At 34.3% G+C, this 23767-nt stretch overlaps 1 protein-coding gene and 1 long non-coding RNA gene across 6 annotated transcripts in view; both read right to left on the bottom strand.

The window, feature by feature from the left end:
• Nucleotides 1-23767, bottom strand: part of LOC123867596 — a 249170-nt gene that overhangs the window by 145166 nt on the left and 80237 nt on the right. The gene's annotated exons all lie outside the window — the stretch shown is intronic.
• On the bottom strand, nt 1505-9621 carry LOC123867599. The gene is made up of 3 exons (XR_006796451.1): nt 9611-9621; nt 8998-9000; nt 1505-1592 (listed from the first exon to the last, which is right to left on the bottom strand). It is a non-coding gene; the product is annotated as an uncharacterized LOC123867599 (long non-coding RNA).

Raw genomic sequence — 23767 nt, 5'->3', positions numbered from 1 at the left:
TCCGCACTTGGCCAGCGTGGTGCTACATATCAATTTTATTGAACTAATCTTGACATGAAAATTTTGAAGTTAGGTAATTGAGGTCCAAAATAATACGAATAAGTATGTAGCTAATAGTAGGTAGATCGGTGGTGTTTTTATAATCAGCTGTTATTCTATTTTTGTTAAAACTTCACTTCAAAGACAAATAGGAAAAAAAATATTTAATCTTTATGATTATTTGCGTAGCAAAAGTAAACATAGCTTCCACTTGACCTTTGAACAGTATGGTGAGCAGAATTCAGATATACAAGTAAAGTAGCTAACTGACTAGTGGCTGACACAATTGGCAAATTATACTTTACTGTATTTATTTCGATAAAGATATAAAATACAAGTGTAAATTAAAAAATTATAACACCCCCGCAAGTGAAGGTTACAGTAACTAGAAAAGAGCTGATAACTTTCAAACGGCTGAACAGATTTTCTTGGATTATAGCTAAGAACACTCGATCAAGCCACCTTTCAAACAAAAAAACTAAATTAAAATCGGTTCATTAGTTTAGGAGGTCAATACTTTCAAAACGTAGGACTTTCATATAACTTTCCAACCACCATTTCACCCCTTCAGGGATGAATTTTCTGAAAACTGTTTCGTAGCTGATAACTACGCCTTAGGAACCTACCTTCTCTTTGTAGGCTTTATAGTTAATAATATTTCGTGATTAGTGAGTGAGTGGGTGTTCTATACATAATATAGATGAATAAACGTTTGTTAAATAAAATGAACTGTTCTCATACACTTAATATTACAATATTTTCACTCGATACTTAGGTACTTGTCAGTTTCAATGTCATGACCTTTGCCGTGCCGGGCTTTTTGGCAAATTGGCTATTTGTTAGCCAAATGATAGCGTGCTCCACCCTAACCTCTATTTGAACCTTCCATTAGACTATATTTATTTCAGGCATAAAATAAAGTAAACGAATAGAAATAGATAGAAATCTAATGGCTTTTTTACACTAAAGACAAAAAATTTGTGGCTCTTCGTTTATTTGATGACCTCCGTGGAAAGTCGTAGACCGATTTGTAGATATAGGTATATATTTTTTCCGATTCCAAATAGGCCTGGACTGCGACCTCATCTGATGATAAGCGATGATGCAGTCTAAGATGAAATGCTATTATAAATCTAAGCTATCTTGGGTGCCTTTTCAGTTTCTAAGGGACATCGTAGCGGAATTTAAATCGTTTGACAGCATGCCATGACCGCTAACCATGGCTGAACCTTCCCATAAGACCAACAAACCACACTTGACCATAGTCAAGTGTGAATTGGCAGACTTTTTTGAGAACTTATGGAGAACTCTCCGGTATACAACCCCCTTCCAGACGCCCTTAAAGTTAAACTTTTTGTCTGGTATTGCATGACGTGATTTCTAATACTAATCCGAAGAAAATATATAGAAAAATTAGACTTTACACTTTGACGTAAGATTATTTTTTTTCCTTTATTAGCAAAGCCACCATGATCGAAACTTCATAGTAGCTGATCTTTTCTCCCTGTGTTTGGGGACAATACGCAGAGAAACTTTCAGCTTTTATAAAATAACTGGCACGCGCTGACTTTCTCTATTCGAGGTGCGTGTTGGGATAAAATCCAGGATCCCCCGACTAGGAAACCAACTTCGTAACCACAAGGCAATCAGCGATTTTTTGCTCGTAATAGTATAATAAATTTTGATGGAGGTAAAATTTCAGATTCATATTTACGATGTAATCTACAAAATTCTTGTAAACTTTTCCTGACTAAACAACAATGTTATCGCGTACATACCTATAAAGTCTTGTTATTGACATATTATACGAATCAGATATCATTACAGCATTGTCTTCTCGTTAATACTTTAGATAATAATGCAATGTGTTTACGGCATAATAAACCCGCGATTGCGTAGTTTTGTATTGTATTTACGTAAAGATTTTTCCGAGATATTTAGATATCCCCGTTGTTAAAGATACATAATTATTATAACACCGTTTTATTCCAATACATAAATAGCACATAGTACCTACCAGTACCCACTATGCTCTAAATAACACTAAGCACCACGTACCAGCATTATATTGCCTTTATATCCTATACTTATAGAAAATTCAGAAGTCTAGCTTTAAACCTTTATTGATTGTTGGCAACACCTCGTTCTCACGTTCGGTGTTGCTTGGTGTTGGTGGTTATGCTGTGGTCGTGACGTCAGAGCCCCCTCCATCGAGACGAAAAAGATGGCGCTGGGGCGAGGACGTGGCGTGGAACGACAAGCTTCAGTTGCTGTTTGCGCTCCGACCGATTTACATTGCATTATACGGGTTGATTTTACTATCTGAGAGTTTAATTGTTAACATCAGAAGTGTGTAGTAACTTACGCTTTGAGGAAAAATCGGTCGAAACGCAAACGTACTTTTCCACCTAGAGGTCTTCAAGTGCCAGGACACCGTCGGCCGCGATGGAAACGCAATAAGGTATCTCGTAAAGATACCGAAACTGTGAGTACTTTGAATAATTATTAAAGATTAAGTGAATATGGTTTAAATTACTAAATCGTATTCTCAAACTTTTGTATAGTCAGGTGAGATAATTCGTTACTAAACTAAGTTGAAGGTATCAGCTAAAAGTCTGGCACGATTTAATATTGCGTACAGTCTATAAGTGGTCCTCGTGGGAATAGTGATCGGTAAACGAAATTGTCTTTTAGTTCCAAATTCAAAGGAATATGTTTTTAAAATGGTTAATTTTTAGTTTGTTCGAATTTTATTTTGGAACTAAATGTTAAATTCACGTTTGTCTCAACTTTTTTTCGAACAAAATATTATTTAAATTATAGTGGGTCAATTATTATAGTAGCATCAGTAATATACGTCCTTAGAAGATAATAATTTAAAAACGTGTGACGATTGAGCTAGTTATTTACATAGAAGTTTTTATAATAAAAATATTAAACATGTGGGTAGTATACGTGACGAACAAGTTAAAATGTTATAGTGGTAGTGGTAAAAGTAATCGAAGAATGTCTTAGGTTAGTCAAACTTCACAAGTGAAATGTTAGCTCAGATATAAATCATGATAACCAATCCCGAACTCGTATACTAAAATGAAATGAAATTTATTTATTTGCTGAATATCAGTTGTTGAGTTCAAAATTATAACTAAGTAGCGACCTTCATATTCTACTTCATAAGCATGCAAATATTTAATACTCATCAGGAATAATCCGTACAAATAATCCTGATGAGACCAAAAAGTGAATTAATTTCTATGGTAAACATGTCTCTTAATTAAATGTCAATATTAATATTATAATAATAAGTTATTATATTAATTGTAAGTAAATGTTACATAATATATGGGGTTAAAAAGTGTATATTTTTGATACATGTCACGAGGCGTTTATAGATACCGGAAGTAGTTGTCCGCGCATATCAAAATCGTTAGTAAAGGGATTTCAGTTTAAAAACATTTATTTATCAATAAAGAGCATAACAGTCTTTTAGATATCAGGAATTACAGCTATTTACATTTAAAATGGTAGGTACTTACGCACATGAATTCAAGTATCCATTTTAGTACTTCATATTATCTACATTGAATAATTGTGTGGGTAAGTAATAACATCCATACGTTTATAATACTAGTTTTTAGGGAAGTTTTCGTAATTGTTCTTCTTTTAAAGCTTAATTGGGAGTGTATATATCCTGTTATTATTTTCCTGATAGGAATACAAGTTTGAAGCGCGTACGAGTGACTTATATTTAGAATTTTCGTATCTTTATAGAGGTAATTCTTTATTCTTTCTTTATTTGCATTCATGTCTTACAGCATAAATAAAAAAATATCATAATATTACAACATGAAGCCCCGTAGGGGCGTTGCAAAGTAAAACATATGTAAATAATCAAAGGTAATATTACAATTCTTATGAAATATGGAATATGAATAGCAAAAATTATGAATTAATTATATGGTCATTAAATAAAAATAAAATAAAAAGGTCACATATAAATAAAGATTATGGGAGTTTTCAAATTATGTCCTATTATAACTAATCAGACTTTAACTTCTTATATCGTATTATCATATTATTGAGGTATATTCATTCAATAGTTCATGCACACTGTAGTAACATTTTTGGATTAGCCATTTTTTTAGTTTTGTTTAAATATTGTTTCTTTTGTTTCATCTATTATTATTGCTATACAGGTTATTTAAATCAGTAAATATTTAAAAAAGAGCCTTTGTTGCAGTTTTAAATAAGTACTGTACAGGTTTACCTTAGTGCCACCTAAGTAAATAATTAATTAGATAGATAATAACTTTAAATTATTACAGTAAAGATTATTTACATATGAAGTTTTAGTTTTATTTTTTTATATTCTGCGTGCTCATCGACATAGGCATCCCCTTTTCGATATACTATTCAATATACAATAGAATAGAATAGACTAGACTAGAATAGAATATGATATAATAATTCAAGTAAACTTTTACAAATGCTTTTGAGTCGTCAAAATAATTTACCATGCATTACAATATGATGTTTGACTAGATCGTTATAATATTAGGGCGTACTTTTGGCATACAAGATGAATAATTTTACGTAAGGTTTCTATTTAAAGATAAAGCTGATTTTTTTTGTTGATACAAGGGTTTTTAGCAGAATTACAAAAGGTAATAAAAAACAAAATGTGTTAACATTCCTTTTGATTCAATTGCGTTAAGCGAATTTATTTTTACGTTATAGGTATATACCTATTGGGTACTAGGGAGTAGTAACTTGCTTGGACGGAATGTAACTGAGTGATCCGATTTGGTTTATCCCCGAGAAAAGTAATGTAATAGTAGTAGACTCGTATACACATTGACCTCTGAAAGCATTTTAGCTATTTTTTGTCCATCCAAACAGAGAATCGTTTTGTATACATGTACAAGTCGATTAGATTGAACTAGAACGAAGGTAACAGGATTGTACATTATATTTTAATAAAATAGACATAGACAGACTAGTAACGATGAAAGTAATATTTTTCTTCAGAGTTAGAACTATTACCTGTAGTCTGTTCAATTCAAAAGTTTTGTTGCATTTGTTGGGTACCTGCTTCAAAAACAAATACATAATAATTACGGATTGTGGTATGTATAATATGATAATGAAGCTTTATTTAGTTTGTAAAGTCATAGTATATCATTAATAATGCAAATTAGAATAATATTTAAAAAAAAATAACTATGATTTATGTTGGTAGTTAATACCTAACATTACAAATTTGGGTAAAAGCTTCACATTTGCGTTGAACAAAGAAATATTCTTGTCCGGATAGCTAAGTGGGTATTATTAACTTGAGAAATTCTCATTTAAAAGATTACAATAAGAGGATAGACAAATGCAACATTTTTATGCTCTCAGCTGCAATTCTGTGCTATAATCAGGACAGGCCGAAAATAATAAAGAGTGACAGTAAGAGTATATTGTGCGAATAGAAATATTAGATAGCATACAGTGGCAGTAGATGAATTCCCTGCGTGAATGGACAGATGAATGAGTTAAAAAGAAAGTCTTGGTTTTGGCAGTGGCATGCATCGGTGTCGCTCATAATCCATGACTCTCTGTTTATCATTTTTAATTAGCCTAATAATTATTTGAGATAGCGTAATTAATATTTGCATATATGGAATATGAAATACCAATTATTATTATTGTTTGATACTAGAGTAATTCATGAATTAAAATAGTTTGTGGGTTATAAGATTATATTTGGTGACCAACCCTCGTAATTAATAATGCAGTGAACTAGTGAAATCATTAATATAACTGCAGTTAAGATATTGATTAGTTTAAAAAGTGATAGTTTTAGTATGATAATAATTATTTAAAGTTAACTTTGATAGCACCAGCTTTACAATCAAATGATCCGTTTATAATAATAAAGCATTGATAGTTAAAATAAAATGGATGAGATCAAATATGATTCTTATGAGATCAAATACCTTGTATTATGGTGAACTAGGCACCGGTGATCCCTTGCGTGGATGCGCGGTAGATAAAGATAGTGTGGTGATTGCATACGTGGATGAATAGTGTCGGAGCACTGTGTGGGTGCACGATGCTATGGCATTGAGTATGTGTTCAGAATTTAGTAAAGAATTTTGAGATTTAGTAAAGAGGTATGATCTGATTTTAATCGTGAGTGCTAATGCATTGCTTCTTTAAAGAATATTCATGGAGTATTAAAAACCGTGTTGGCAAGGCTACCTCGTGTATTATGTTGAGTAATCTATTTAAAATTAAGTATGTATAGCAACATAATTGATACAGCGAGCCGTGATAAAATTTTGGAAGATTAATTAGTTGGAATATTGCACCATGGATAAAAGATATCACACTGGGATACGAAGCTTGAACTTTGATAAAATATTCGAAAGATAATTGGGAATATTGTACCAAGAATATAAAATATCACATTGGAATACGATGCTTAAACTTGAAGGCGAACTTGGTACGCTTAAGTGAGTGAAATGCTCTTTAAGTGCAAGTGGTCTTCAAGTGATCTACTACGATGCTTGACCTTGATGGCGAACTTGGTACGCTTAAGTGAGTGAAATGCTCTTTAAGTGCAAGTAGTCTTCAAGTGGTCTTCTATAATGCTTAGAACTTGATGGCGAACTTGGTACGCTTAAGTGAGCGAAATGCTCTTTAAGTGCAAGTGGTCTTCAAGTGGTCTTCTATGATGCTTAGAACTTGAAGGTGAACTTGGTACACTTAAGTGAGCGAAATGTTCTTTAAGTGCAAGTGATCTTCAAGTGGTCTTCACCAACTTGGTACGCTTAAGTGAGCGAAATGTTCTTTAAGTGCAAGTGGTCTTGACCAACTTGCTGCATTTAAGTGAGCGAAACGCTCTTTAAGTGCAGTTGGTTTTCAACTACGACAAATCTGGTCCCCTAAGTGTGGCAAAGTCCCTTTAGATGCGGTTGTTTTGTTCTTTAAATTGAAAGCTGTTGTTGTGATGAGTGATAACGAATGGACAATATTCCTGGATCTTACGAGTACATAGTGGAGGTGTCTTGTTAAGTTGCGAGCTGTCGTATGATTGTGAAGTGATAAGTGACAATGAATGGGCAATATTCCTTAGGAAGTTAGGAAGGATCCTTACAAGTAGGTAATGTGAATCAGGTGTTAACGGTTGTTTATTTTGCAGTAATTTTATCCCGACTCGTGGGGTGCCCGGGGCGGGCACCATGCAGCATGGCCGTGTTGGCAACACCTCGTTCTCACGTTCGGTGTTGCTTGGTGTTGGTGGTTATGCTGTGGTCGTGACGTCAGAGCCCCCTCCATCGAGACGAAAAAGATGGCGCTGGGGCGAGGACGTGGCGTGGAACGACAAGCTTCAGTTGCTGTTTGCGCTCCGACCGATTTACATTGCATTATACGGGTTGATTTTACTATCTGAGAGTTTAATTGTTAACATGATCTAATTAGGTATGTCCATGGAATGGATGTAGGAAGAAATAATTCTCATTACACCGTTAAGTCATTTAAATATTCCATTGTTTGCATATATGATATAACAAAAAAGTTAGCAGTCAGTGATACACTGCCGACAAAAGAAAGTTTTTTTTGGATTTTCAAATGGATTTAAATATTAGAATTTAATTAAATTAAATTATTAAGCACTAGTTAAGTTTTTAACCCCCGACCCAAAAAGAGGGGTGTTATAAGTTTGACGTGTGTATCTGTGTATCTGTCTGTGGCATTGTAGCTCCTAAAGTAATTTTAACCCATTTTAATTTACTTTTTTTTTGTTTGAAAGGTGGCTTGATCGAGAGTGTTCTTAGCTATAATCCAAAAAAATCGGTTCGGCCATTTGAAAGTTATCAATCAGCTCTTTTCTAATTACTGTAACCTTCACTTGTCGGGGATATTATAAATTTTTAATTTACACTTGTTACATCTATAGGCACTCCAAGTTCTATTAACATTAGCATGTCGGTGACATGACCTTGAAGTTTTTATCCATCCCAAAATCGCCTTACGCGCCTAAAGAACTTTCACTTCAAAACAACCAACAGTGTCAGAATCGCGCACAAAAAGTTCTGTACCTTGGTGGGATAGTATAATTTGGTTATTCAATGATCAACAAGATTTCTCTAGAAAATTAGATAATAATAAATGATCAAAACCTGAGTTACTTCCAAAACAAATTTACACTAAATATTAAAAGATAAAACAAGAGGAACACCTGTAATAATATTTTCATTGTAGGTAATTTGCCACGTCAAGGACGTTTGCTGAAGCATAGTAAACCACAAGATAACTAATTGTGAATCCAATTAATGTAGCCCATTAAACTTATAAGATAATTTGTTTTGTTACATCTATTTCTATACTAGTATTATAAATAGGAAAGATTTATTTGTTTGTTTACTATTAATAAATTCTGAAAGTATTGAAGCGATTTTAATAGCTCGTTCACCATTAAAAAGCTAACGTATCCATGTCACAAAGGCTACAAATTACAACCCTAAATTAGTTTAACTGAGTATAATATTATAAGTATTAATTAGTCAATGCAGTTTTAAAGATAATGAATATTATATTGTATGGATCACAATCTACCCAGAACAAAATCTTCTCACCGTACCCCAGCTCCAATTTTATTTATTAGTATAGATGTCTAGGATAAACAATTCCTGCATTATGCAGGAATTGTTTATCCTAGACATCTATACTAATAAATAAAATTGGAGTGTCTGTCTGTAATTTCGAAATAACTACCACATATTAAGGTCATATGGTTATTTGAACGATACTATAACTGAATCACACGTTTTTAAAATTTTTGTCTGTCTGTCTGTCTGTCTGTCTGTTTGAAAAGGCTAATCTTGGGAACGGATGAACCGATTTTGACGGGATTTTCACAGACAAGTAGAGAATTGACCAGGGAGTAGCATAGGCTACTTTTATAACCGACTTTCAAAAAGGGAGTTGTGTTATTCTACCTATGTACACCGAAATCTCCGAGATTTCTGAACCGATTTGCGTCATTTCTTTTTTAATCGATAGAGGAACTTTGCGACATTGTTTCATAAAAAATTTGGAGTCCAACTCCTCAATCCTGATGCTGCAGGGGATCTGACCAATCCACGCGGGCGAAGCTGTGGGCATCAGCTAGTCATAGAATATTTTTGTAAGTATAGCTTGCGAAGACTGACGCTTATTTACTTAGTTGCTTATTTTTTAATAATCTTTATTAATTGTACCTAGTCTAGTTTATGCTGTAAGCCTGCTTGTGTAAAGTCCACACTTGTATAATCCTTTTGCGCGGGATAGTACAAAAGAAATATTATTACTGTTATTAAAACATCTTAGGTCAATGTCTAATGATCGTCACGAACTTGCCGTCGAAATGTTTATGTTAATTGCTGTAAGAGAGGTGTTTTTTTTTTCACATTTGAGTTAACTCACAAAAAATGCTATAAGTATACTTGTGAAACCTTGTGTTTTGCCAAAACTATGTGATTTTTACACACATACCTACCTGTTTCTTATGATAATGTAGCTAAAATTAATCTGAATTAACAGGGCTCTCTCCGTCACTCGCTTCATACAATCGTATTTCCAATTTCATTTGAATATTAAGCAACCAAAGTCCATGAAATTTTGCAGACATATTCTAGAAACTAATATCTGTGTCTGTGACAGATATTACACAGATATTAGTTTCTAGAAACTAATATCTGTGTCTGTGGTGTTTTAGATTTTTCTAAAAATATATAATTACAGGGGTTCAAAAACTTTGAAACCGAATATTTTAACAGAAATCTGGAATACCACAGACATAGATATTAGTTTCTAGAATATGTCTGCAAAATTTCATGGACTTTGGTTGCTTAATATTCAAATGAAATTGGAACTACGTTTGTATGAAGCGAGTGACGGAGAGAGCCCTCTTAAGGCGTGCTGTGCCGCTAAGCGATTTTGCGTTCCGGTACGATGCCGTGTATAAAGCAAAGGGGTATGGGTTCCATAAAAACTGCTATACACCTTCCAGGTTAGCCCAGTTCTATCTTAGACTGCATCATTAGTCATTACTTACAACCAGGTGAAGGGCTAACTTGTATCTGAATAAAAAAATAAAAAAACCGAATCTCCATAATATGAATAATATCTAACACTGCATGCTTAGTCCGGAACTGCCCTGACCTACTCCGTGCATCTCGATACCTACCTAATTATAGTAAAATTGTAACTGGACGATTTCTGTACATTAACCAATAATAATATTTTGATAATTTTAACTGGAGGAAGCATTAATATATGTGTAAAGACAAAGATTACGGGAATTAAAGAGGATATGATCTCAAAATAGTATGTATTACCACATTATTGCTATTGTTGGTGCCATGTTGTAAGATCTTATATCAATAGTTTCGGAGATGAAGTACGGAACTTCTAAACAGACAAAACGATGTTTTTTTATTTCTCTGTGTTATTTCTTTTACTATTAACGAGGTAAGTCAGTTAGGTAAATGTAATGCGTAAGAAATATTACAAGAAAATCAAAATATAACAGGTTTACTTAAATCTTTATTATCTGTAGTTCTAACAAAAACACCATTAAGCATTTCCATACATTAAAACCAGTTAGCAATATAAATTATTTGCCATTTGTTTACCTAATTTGAATATTAGGAAGCAATACGCTACTACTGCTGGTCTATCATCAATATAACTAACTGAAAATTAAAAAAATCGTACTTTCTGAGACTTACAAAAATTTTAAAAATATATACTCACCGCGACTTCGTCCGCGTGAAATTAGGTTTTAACAATCCCTTGGGAACTCTTTTATCTCCCAGGATAAAAAGTAGTAATTATCCGTCTCCAGGATGCAAGCTATCTCTTTACCAAGTAGATTTTGCATTTAATGTGTAAGTAATATCAACCCAAAAAACCGGCCAAGTGCGAGTCAGACTCGCGCACCGAGGGTTCCGTACTCGGGTATTTTTTCCAACATTTTGCACGATAAATCAAAAACTATTATGCATAAAAATAAATAAAAATCTGCTTTAGAATGTACAGGTAAAGCCCTTTCATATGATACCCCACTTGGTATAGTTATCTTACTTTAAAAATTGAAACACATTTAATTTTTTTTTTAATGATGTAACCACAAATTCGCGGTTTTCAGATTTACCCCTGTATATGTGCTATAAGACCTACCTACCTGCCTTTCATGATTGAAGGTCAACGGGAATTACCCTATAGGTTTCTTGACAGACAGACAGACAGACAGACAACAAAGTGATCCTATAAGGGTTCCGTTTTTCCTTTTGAGGTACGGAACCCTAAAAAGCACTTGTATAGGTACCTATAGTAACAACTATGGAAATACTTCGAAGCGATAAAATCTTCTATGATTAATTAGGTATTAGTATACTTACATACAGTACGTTGTGATCGAGGTGCCCGCCACTTGTGAGAAAATGTCAATGTTAACCGCTTTTGAACTAAGTTCTCAAATACCATTTCTATGAAACTTCGATACTTGACATCATGTGTGTCCATTCAAATTTAAATATAAAATCTGAAAATAAGTGTATCCATAATCATAAGCTGAGTACCTAAATAAAGTAAAATAATAAATAGATATAAATCTAAGACAGTACCTACTTAAGTATATTTTTATCGGCATTATTTTAGACATACTGCGCGATAGTCGCGATAGCCTAATGGTTCAGACGTCATTTTCTGTTCGAAAGGTCCAGGATTCGATCCTAGCTGTACCTACACTTTTAACTTTTTGGAGTTATGTGGATTTAAACAATTAAATATAGGTAGGTATCACAATAGACGGAAACGTTTAAGTGCGGATACCTGTTCAAAAGGAAGAAAATAGGTACGTATTTGGAAAGCGTCGTGACACCAGCAATCCTAAACGTTCTCCATAATGTTCTCAAGGGGATGAGAAATTTGCAAATCCGCAGTTCGCACAGAGTGGTGGACTATGGCCTAAACCCTTCTCATTCTGGGAAGAGACACATTTTCAGTAGTGGGCTGACGATGAGTTCAGATGATTATATGATTATAATGACGAAATTTTAATTTCTTATTTATCACAGAAAGCCCATTGACAAAGCTGAGACATGTTTGGTGACAAAGAGATCCACATTATACTAGAGTTGGTGATGTTCCACAACACAGTCGCAATATAACTGGTGAACAAGACGTTCTTTTTGTTATTTAGTAAATAGTCTGATTTAAGTCATATCATATAGATATTTATCTATCTTTATCATACAACGTAGCCCGGTAGCGACGTCTTACCGGTAACTAAATATTTTGTTACAGAAGCTAAGGGCACATTGCATTATAATAAAACCGTACGTAGGATCAATAACCCCGTCTGGCACGGTGAAAATGACTTTTTCTCTCTTAGCTCTCCATTAAATACGTGAAACGTTCGTTGAAGTTCCCTGACATTCATTTTTAGGTTTCCGTACCTCAAAAGGAAAAAGGAATGCTTATAGGATCACTTTGTTGTCTGTCTGTCTGTGGTGTATGCCAAGAAAACCTATAGGGTACTTCCCGTTGATCTAGAGTCATGAAATTTGGCAGGTTGCTTGGTAGGTAGCACAAGTTTAGGAAAAATCCGAAAAAAGTTTATTTGTGGTTACATCACAAAAAATATTAAAATATTCATGAATAAAGAATTTACTAAATCACATATAGATGGCGCAGTCCTTCATCAATTTGCAGTGTTCTAGATAAAAGTGTTAAGTATATCTGTACGATGGTACGGAACCCTTCGTGCAAGAGTCCGACTCGCACTTGACCAGTTTTTTTAAGATATTGAAAATTTTCTCAACAAGCTACTTTAATCCTCGATTTACAATATAAAACACTTTCTGCGCTGAACAACCAGGCTGATCCTTTGCGCAAAAATATGCCGGTCCTTCTGTCATAAGTTACGGCAATTAACCGCGGAGAAATGTCTCGTACGAGTTTTTCAGCACTTAAAATTCCATAGCCTCAGAGTCTACACAGCAAACGATACAAAAATGTAACTCTCATTTAAAGAAACATACTTATTACCTTATATTAAATTTACAATTTACACTTGCGCCCAATGATATTATATAAGAAAATAGGTCTGTTACATAAGTGAAGACTTAAAACCTAACTGCGACACTTGGATCGCAATTTAAAGTGTTATATATATCTCCTCCCCTCGAACATTTTGTATCTGTCTTACTCATCACCGAGCATAAATTTTATATACCATGTAATATGAACGTAGGTAACAATAATAATATTAGTCTATGGTATAATATATTGCTTGCGCCGCTTAGCGTGTTAGCCATTTTTACGAAAATATGGGCAGAATCTTCTTTTTAATTTATATAAAAGGATGATATTAAGCGTTACCCATATTATAATTAATGCGAAAATGTTTGTTTGTTGGTTTATTGATTTATTGGTTTGTGGGTTTGTTGGTTTGTCTTTCAATTCAGCAACGAATCGACATGATTTTTTGCATGGTTATAGTTAAAGACCTAGAGAGACCTGGAGACCTGACATAGAATAGAATAGAATAGAATAGAATAGATTTTTATTCAAATAAACTTTTACAAGTGCTTTTGAATCGTCAAATAATTTACCACTGGTTCGGAATGCCGTTCCTACCGAGAAGAACCAGCAAGAAACTCGGCGGTTGCTCTTTTCAATTGTGCAATTTACAATAATATTCTATACTATACAAGCAATTGCAGACCCGCGCATTGCTGGAGCGAGTCAAATCCATGCTTTTTTATCATTTACATAATCTTCGATTGTGTAATATGCTTTTGCCAGGAGCATACTTTTAATGGATTTTTTAAACTTTGGTAAAGGCAAGTCTAATATTGACTGTGGAATTTTATTATAAAATATTACACTCATTCCCACAAATGACTTTCCCACTTTTCTGAGGCGGAGCGTAGGAGTTGCGAGCTTATTACGATTTCTAGTTGGCCTGTCATGGAAATCACCGATTTTTTTGTAGCTGAGGATGTTTTGTCGTACAAAAATTATATTATTGTAAATGTATTGAGAAGCTACTGTAAGAATACCTATTTCCTTAAATTTCTCTCGTAGGGAATCGCGCGGTTTTAAATTATAAATTGCGCGTATTGCCCTTTTTTGTAAAACGAAAATTTTTCCAATATCTGCCGCTTTACCCCATAGCAAGATTCCGTAAGACATAATACTGTGAAAATAGGCAAAATATACAATTTTTGCAGTTTCCACGTCAGTTATCTGTCGAATCTTTCTAACAGCGTAAGCAGCAGAGCTGAGTTTGCCAGCAAGTGTTGATATATGGGCGTTCCATTGAAGCTTTGCATCTAAAGTTATCCCCAGGAACACGGTGGTCTCCTCTACTTTCAACATATCATTATTTATCATTAATTTTATGTTATTTGTCGTCTTGGTATTGGGCAGTGCGAATTCGACACACTTGGTTTTCTTTGCATTTAAAAGCAAATTGTTAACAGTAAACCAGTGAGTGACCTGCGATATGGCTCTATTTACATCGTCATAATTATTCTCATTTCTATCTAATTTAAAAATCAAAGACGTATCATCAGCAAATAGTACAATATCGCAAGTATTTTGGACAAAATATGGTAGATCGTTTATATATACCAAGAACATGAAGGGACCTAGGATAGAGCCTTGAGGAACACCCATTAATGAGGCTGATCCGGATGACTTCACATCATTTACACATACTGTTTGTATACGATCACTGAGATAAGACGCAATAAGACTAAGCGCAGTGTCTTTGACTCCATAATAGCTCAATTTAGCTAAGAGAGTCTCGTGCTCAACGCAGTCGAATGCTTTAGACAAATCACAGAAAATTCCAACGGCATTCTGTGAGTTCTCCCACGCATCGAATATATGCTTTAAAAGCATTGCGCCCGCATCGATTGTTGATCGTCCTTTAGTAAAACCATACTGCTCCGAGTGAAGTAATTTATTCAAGTTAAAGTGCAAGAGCAGTTGGTTGAGCATAATTTTTTCAAATATCTTGCTAAAAGTCGGCAAAATCGAAATTGGCCTGTAATTATTTGGGTCACTTTTACTGCCCGATTTGAAAAGAGGAATCAATTTACTGTATTTCATAAGATCTGGAAAGGATCCTGACTCTACGGACTTATTAAAAATTAGAGCAAGATATGGAGCAACAATATCAATAATATTGCTGATTACTTTTACTGATATCCCCCATAAGTCTCCTGTTTTTTTGTACTGTAAAGATTTGAATACCTTAATAATATCATGTGGGGTAATTTGTTCAAACTTAAATAGTACACTGCACTCAGAAACATTGCCCCTAAGAAGATTATAGGCTTCTGTTGGCGACGAGTTAAGGGAACTAGTAGTGGTAACTGGGATGTTTCGGAAAAAGTCCTCAAATGTCTTTGCAATTTCTATGTCAGAGTCAGTAATGTGATTGTTAATTTTAAGTTCCAATTTATTATTATTTTCCATTTTATGTTTCCCAGTTTCATCTGTGATGATTTCCCAAGCTGCTTTTATTTTATTATCTGAATTAATAATTTTTCGTTTTATGTGAATTGACTTAGCTTGTATGCAAACATTTCTAAATAATTTTGAATAATTTCTTACATATTGAACAAAGGCTGGAGTAAAATTATATTGCTTTTCTGCATACAAGTCAAACAGCTTATTCCTACTTTTATAAATGCCAACAGTAGCCCACTCACTAAATTTAAGATTTTTAAACAATCTTTTTTCTATGATTTTAAAAATAGAATTAAATTGGGAATTTATTAAGTTAAAAAAAGCATTATACAGTTCATCCGGACCACCCTGTGTAAGGTCAAGTGAAGGTAAGGTGAATAAAATATTATGTTTGAATTGCTTTACTTTTTTAGTAGTGACTGGCCTATACTTTACTACTTTTATTGTATTTAGTTGACAGCTGGGAACAGATATCATTTGTCCACAGTGGTCGGATCTAAGATTGGTGATAATGGATTTTTTAATAATTTTACAATCACCAAAAATGTTATCAATACAAGTAGCTGAAGTTGCAGTTACACGTGTGGGCTCAACAAAAATGTTTTCTAAATTAAAACTTTTAAATAAGTTAAGTAATCTATCTGTAAAGGAGGTGTGAAGTAAAATATCAATATTAAAGTCTCCACAAATCAATAATTTTTTTGATGACCTACATATCCGCCTCAGTGCCTCCTCCATACCATACGCTACTTTTATCCCAGAAAAACGAAGAGTTCCCACGGAATTTTTGAAAACCTAAATTCACACGGATGAACTCATGTCTATCATACAGCTGCTAAACAGTTGGTTCTACAAATTGCGACTTTGCGTTAGGTTTTCTTCAACATAGATCAAGAACAGCTAAGAAGAAGACAGCTAAAATTTCCCGAAATTACACCTGAGCAAAGCCACGGTAAAATTATGGCAAAGCCGAGGACCCATCTAGTGACATAATAATGTGTATAGGCACATAGCCAAAAGCATACTTAACGCGGTTGGAATAATTTAAAAATCTTTTCATCGAAACTTTTTATTGTTCTCTAATGACGTCAAAGCTAACAATGCCGGATTGTCACTCACTGTGAATGATAAAGGTCTTCGCACATGACCGGACTCGACGCCGTCTTCACTCCGACTCGACTCACAGTAGAAAATGGAAATGTAAGCATTGTTGTAGTATTTTAGCGTTTATCGTGAGTGATATCCATTATAAATACATATAGCCCATACTGGCTGGACTTACTTGGTTAGTCGAAGTTACTAATTTGGAACCTATGGACCCCGGATGGCTTTAAAACCAGTCAGGTAGTTCGATTAATCATGTGAGTCCAGCCGGTATTAGGAATATTTATGTAGGATTGTTTAAGTGAAATTTTCAATTATTATTTTTTAATAGAAAGAAGCTTACAAAGGATGGTCTACGTATCGTACACTTCAATTTGTTACACATTTCCATACTTAACGAGTTAATGAGTGTCGAGTCGGAACCCCGACAGCATACCGACTCGGTGTCGAATCTGTATGATATGCGAAGACCTTTATATATACGAGTACTTTTATTAGTGTGTTTGGTTGCTTGAGCAAACTCCGTCACTGCTCAAAAAGGAGTCTTGAGTTGAACTACTCACTATGAAGTTTACACTTCTTGATTGCCCAGATAAGTAGGTAATATGGTGCAGATAACGTTTGATTTTTCATTAGATTTTCAATCAAGCCTTTCTGAGAAGTTTTCCTAGAGCGCTATGAAAACTTCACTTACCTAATGGCTTATCAGTCAATATACTTACAAGTACCTAGGGGTATTACCTGATCTAAAGATAATCATAGAAAAAATAATACCTACGCAATAGAAGTAGGTACGTGCTCTAGTAATAACATGCTACAGGGATAATATCACTAAAAGTTGAAGAGGGAACTTGAACTACTCTTATCGATGTCTATTTACTTATTTTAAGATTTCAATCACTGACCTCAGTGATTTAAGTTTTGGTTTTGAAAACTACAAGTGTAAATTAAAAATTTATAACACCCCCGACAGGTGAAGTTTACAGTAACTAGAAAAAAGCTGATAACTTTCAAACGGCTGAACCGATTTTCTTGGATGATAGCTAAGAACACTCTCGATCAAGCCACCTTTCAAACAAAAAAACTAAATTAAAATCGGTTCATTAGTTTCGGGGCTACGATGCCACAGATACACAGATACACACGTCAAACTTATAATACCCCTCTTTTTGGGTCGGGGGTTAAAAATAAAATGAGTACCCAAAAGTACCTATTGTCAAAATTGTTCACACAAATTGTTTTTGGTAGATTTTAAAATGTTTACGTGTTGAAAACCAGTATTTTAGGTGACATGGTTCCAAAAATTTTATAAGTATACATATACCTAAACTTAAAGAACCCTTTTACTTTGAATTTTTATTGCTTAGCTTTGACCCTAAATTTTTGCCTTTTTTGATAATAATAAAATCGAAGGAAGCTTATTTTTGGATATGGAGCCCAAAACAGTATTTTTAATTAATTTTTGTCTGTCTGTTTGTGCTTCACGCCGAAATTAATATTAATATATCTCATTCATATTTTTGTCTTTATCTAATAGGTAGGCTCCCCGTGCGAAGCCGGGTTAGATCATCTAGTTAACTAAATCCCTTCGTTGTCCGTAAATAAGATGAGATAATAAACTTAAATAAAAAAATAAGGAAGTAAGTTAATCATGAATCCAAAGGTCAAACTGAAAAGGTAAATATAGTAATTTAAGATGTGACATTGAATGGAAAATTGTGTAGCAACGCTTTTTTCTTACTAATTTAAGTGTCCTTTAACCTTTGGTTTAAGTAAATACAGGAAAAAGAGATAATAAAAATGATATCATCTAAAAGCCTAAAGGAATAATATCAGATAGATCCACATAATTGCTCCATCATCACTAGCAATATCGCTCCGCTTTTGTTAATAAGTTTATTAATTACCCCACTTGGTTTAAGGGTTAAGGCTATCACCAACCTTTATCTATACATATAATAAAATTGTAGAAAAGCGGTGTCTGTACAATGGAAATATATAAAAAAAAAAGTAGCAGGGGTTGTTATTATATCGATGCCGAACCCGAAATTGTAATTAATTTCTTTTGTCTGTTTGTCTGTGTGTTTGTGCAAGCTAATATCAGAAACGGCTTATTCGATTTAAATACGGTTTTCACTAATATATTGTAGTAAGCTTCACCTGCCGACATTATTCCTTTGAAAGTATTGTTATTCAACACCTATCTAGTCCTACAAATGACATCACAAAATTTTCAAAAAAATATGTACAATAGTTTGGTTAATGGTCTTTAGTTATGTGGAGTTTTTTTTTTCAACTAATCGTTTATTACGATAAATACACGAATCTTATACAATAGTAGCTTCATATAAGATCGTGTATCAACTTCTTTACCTGTGCAACCACGAAAGTAAATCTTACATTTAATAATGGGGAATATATATATGATACACTTTCGAAACGTATTTTATTCTATTTCGACATTCTTTATGAAAAATTCACATTTGGGTCAAATAATCCTAGTCGGCCCTGCGCGGGAGACGCGACGCATACGGCAGGCGCCCTTCAGACGTGGTGGATGTGCGCAATTTTTCCCGCCAATCGCTCTCGATTTACGGAAAATATTTTTTGTGTAATTGTAGCGAAATTATTATTTATAAATTATTGAATAAGGATGATTAATTGTTTTAGTTTTAAGAAACTTTTATCATCTAAATATTAGTGAACTCCATAGTAAATAGGTACCTACTTAGTAGTGTTTTTTAGAGTTATTTCGTTGTTTTAAATTGTGTTAGGTAAGTGCGAAGGTATCATAGTCAAATATCAGGATGCCGAAAATATCTCGACTAAAACGATCTCAACTACAAAAGATTGAAAGCATGAAAATCGCGTAAGTACCTACTTATCTTCCCATATACCTATTATTACATAAAAATATTGTGCGGCACACTTTTTTGGCCCGATCCCTGGAATTGAATCCAAAACCTTGTCACCCATAGTGGAACATTGAAACTCCTGACTAACTAGGTACTACTACTTACTATAAACGGCCTCGCCCCCGGCTTCGTACCTACGGCTTTTTTGAAAATAAATAGGTACAGCCTATGTCACTCGGGAATAATGCTTAGCAGAAAGCAGTAGCTTTCTACTGATGAAAGAATTTTCAAAATTGGTTCAGTAGTTCCAGAGATTACTTCATACAAACTTTTCTTCTTTTTATTATGAACTAGTTGATGCCCGCAGCTTCGCCCGCGTGGATTTAGGTTTTTAGAAATCCCGTGGGAACTTTTGAGTTCCCAGAACAAAAGTAGTCTATCCGTACCGCGCGACAAAGTCTTTACTTGGTAAATATACCTTCAATATCAAGTTATAACCGACGACAGTTTCTAAATCCCATCCACTTTGGTGATCAGATCCCCTGCAGCATCAGGATTGAGGAGTTGGAATCTAAATTTTTTATAGAGCAATGTCGCAAAGTTCCTCTATCGATTAAAAAAAAATTTACTCAAATCGGTTCAGAAATCTCGAAGATTTCGGTATACATAGGTAGAAAAACACAACTCCTTTTTTGAAAGTCGGTTAAAAAAGTAGCCTATGTTACACCCTGATGAATCCTCTACTTGTCTGTGAAAGTCCCGTCAAAATCGGTTCAGCCGTTCCGAAGATTAGTCTTTTCAAACAGACAGACAGACAGACAAAAATTTTAAAAACGTGTGATTCGGTTATGGTATCGTTCAAATAACCATATTATGAGCTTTATATGAGGTAGTTATTTCGAAATTACAGACAGACACTCCAATTTTATTTATTAGTATATAGATAAACACACACCATTCCTTGTTGCGTCATTCTTGTAAGCAGCTGGGCAAAATACTGTAAGTAGGTAAGTACTAAGTACCTACCTACCTAGTAACTTCCTACCTACCGACACAGATTACAATAATGGTCAAAACTTATTTTATAAGTAGGTAGAGGTACCTATAAAAGCACCCCATAGTACGCGACAGGTTGACATGGCAATCGGGTAATGAGCCGCACATCACCCGCGCTATCCCGCACCGGGTTAGCGCGAGGACTGTGCGGGTGTGCGGGGCGTCTCCACCCCGATTGCCAACTCGATTTGTCGTGTACTATATACCTTCATAATATTGCAAATTGTACGATAGGTACATAGGTAGGTTACTAACAACAGATTCTTTGTTTACTTTTATTATTTTAGTTGTAGTTTACTCACGCCCCGAGGGTTCTGTACTCAGGTATTTTTTCGAAATTTTACACGATAAATCAAAAACTATTGTGCATAAAAATATATACGTAGTAAAGCCCTTTCACAATATTATGATACCCCACTTGTTATAAATAGTTACCTTTGAAATTTGAAAATACTAATTATTTCTTGATGGCATACATTTTTAGGGTTACGTACCTCAAAAGGAAAAACGGAACCCTTTTTTTTGACCTATCTCATAGCCAGCGTTTGCAAATCTAAGCATACGTAGGGACTGACAGTTTATGGGTTTTATACTATGTAGTGATGACGCAGAGTTTTCGCGGCAGCTTATGAAAGTGGCAGAGGCGGCAAATAAATAAAAAAGACAGAATACCTTGAGCGTTTTTTACCCGACTATGGCAAAGCTGAAAGGAAGGGTTATGATTTTAGCAGTGTATGTATGTATGTATGTATGTATGTATGTATGTATGTTTGTATCCAGATTCTGTGTGTTCCACCGTAGCGCCTAAACTACTGGGCCGATTTTGATGAATGAGGTGTCAATCGATTCGTTGTAAAGGCCCGGGTGACATAGGCTATATTTTATACGAAAAAAATAAATAAATAAATAAAAATAAATTTAATATAAAAAATATACTTTTTATTACCCCTACAAAACCATTTTTATTTCTCACCAACCATCCTTGTGTATAAATTCAATTAATCCAGTTTGTTAACATGATCTTATTTATATACCTATTGCATTTAAGTGGGAGGTCCTGGGTTCGATATCAAGCCCCCGATCGAGTCAGTATTTTACAATTTCCAAATTGGCTCAGGTCTGAACTCTGAACGGGTAGGACACTGGTTTACATATCCTTTACCCTTTTTAGGGTTGCGGACCTTAAAAGGAAAAACGGAACCCTTATAGGATCTCTTTGTCGTCTGTCTGTCCATCTGTCCGTCTGTCCGTCGTGTCTGTCAAGAAACCTATAGGGTACTTCCCGTTGACCTAGAGACATGAAACTTGGCAGGTAGGTAGGTCTTATAGCACAAGTACAGGAATAAATCTGAAAACCCCGCATTTGGTTACATCGTTTGAAAAAAAATTAAATGTGCTTTGATTTTCAAAGTAAGGTAACTATACCAAGTGGGGTATCATATGAAAGGGCTTTACCTGTACATAATAAAACATATTTTTATGAATAACAGTTTTTGATATATCGTGCAAAATGTTGGAAAAAATACCCGAGTACGGAACCCTAAGTGCGTGAGTCTGACTCACACTTGGCCGGTTTTTTCAAATATCAATTGACGGATAGAACTTAAATGGCAAGCACTTTCTTAAATTTTATGCATTATAGCACGATTCAATATTGACTCTGAATGTAGTCTTAGTAAAGTCAAAGTACGCTTCACATCGTCACTTACTACCTACTGCTATTTACCAGGTGAGATAGCAAAAAAGTGCTAATTTATAATTGAATAAAAAATATTAATTCAGGTCTCTTACGATATCAACACACATTAAATTTTCTCCATTGCCGCTTCTAACACGCTTTTGCTCTATGGAAAAAAAACCAACCGAGTGCGAGTCAGACTCGCGCACCGAGGGTCCCGTACTCGGGTATTTTTTTCAATTTTGCATAATAAATCAATCACTATTATGCATAATAAAAAAAACCCCCACCAATACTAAAAAATAAAAAATAATTTAATTTTTATCGAACACATTATTATGTATACAGGAGTAAAATGTAGTTCTATAGTATCATTTTTTGGGTAGTAAATTAAATTGCTTTTACTATTTAGTGTTGATGGTTTTTAAGGTATTTATCTATATTTAGGTTTAAGAAAAAACGGAACCCATAAAGGATCACTTTGTTGTCTATCTGTCCGTCCGTCCGTCGTGTCTGTCAAGAAAACCTATGGGGTACTTCCTGTCGACCTAGAATCATGAAATTTGGAATTTTGAATGAATATTTTTTTGTGATGTAACCTCAAATTCAAGGTTTTCGGATTTATTCCTTTATACTTGTACTATAAGACCTACCTACCAGCCCAATTTCATGATTTTAGATCTACGGAAAGTACCCTATGGATTTTCTTGACAGACACGACAAACGGACACACAAACAGATAGACAGACGGTCAGACAACAAAGTGTTCCCAGAAGGGTTCCGTTTTTCCTTTTGAGGCACGGAACCCTAAAAAGCTAAGCGCATCGGTGCTATGTCGTTTCTTTTTTCGCCAATGTTGAGGTTGTTAACTTGGTTGACCTGTAGCCGTAGTACAGTTTACCGCCACTAGATGGCGGTAAAAATTAAAGTAAATTAATGTCGAGGTGTAGAGCGGCGAGAGGGAACCAAATGCTCGAGGCCATTCGAAACTTGGAGCGTCTTAACATTTAGTGTTTATTTCATGTCAATCGGTTCATAAATAAAAATGTTATGTCAATTTAAAGAATCACGGCGAACATTTTTAACGTACAGAGTATATGCTGCCCGAAAAATCACTATTCCACGCGAACGAAGTCGCGGGCACAGCTAGTCATACCTATACACAGAAAAGATTAAGTATACTTATGTGTATTTATGTAATTACATTTTACATATTTTTAGGGTTCCGTAACTCAAAAGGAAAAAGGAACCACGTCCTAAAACCATTATCACTTGGTGTAAAATATACCTAACTAATGTGAATTTTACAGTTTCGCAATTATTTAATTTCAATATAATGTTATCTGTATGTGAATCACTAAAAACAACAAGTTTCACGAGTAAACATTGTTATCTATGACACGACAACGCTGTAAATGTTTTTAGGAAGAGTCGCTTTGATGTGTGCTCTATTTCAATTTCAAGGCTTCAAGGCTAGAAAAAATATATAGGTCCTTGATAAATAATAGGCAGA

This window comes from Maniola jurtina, chromosome 8 (genome assembly GCF_905333055.1).
Source record: "Maniola jurtina chromosome 8, ilManJurt1.1, whole genome shotgun sequence".
NCBI classification, from domain to species: Eukaryota; Metazoa; Arthropoda; class Insecta; order Lepidoptera; family Nymphalidae; genus Maniola; species Maniola jurtina.
This window is presented reverse-complemented; position numbering and strand designations above follow the sequence as displayed.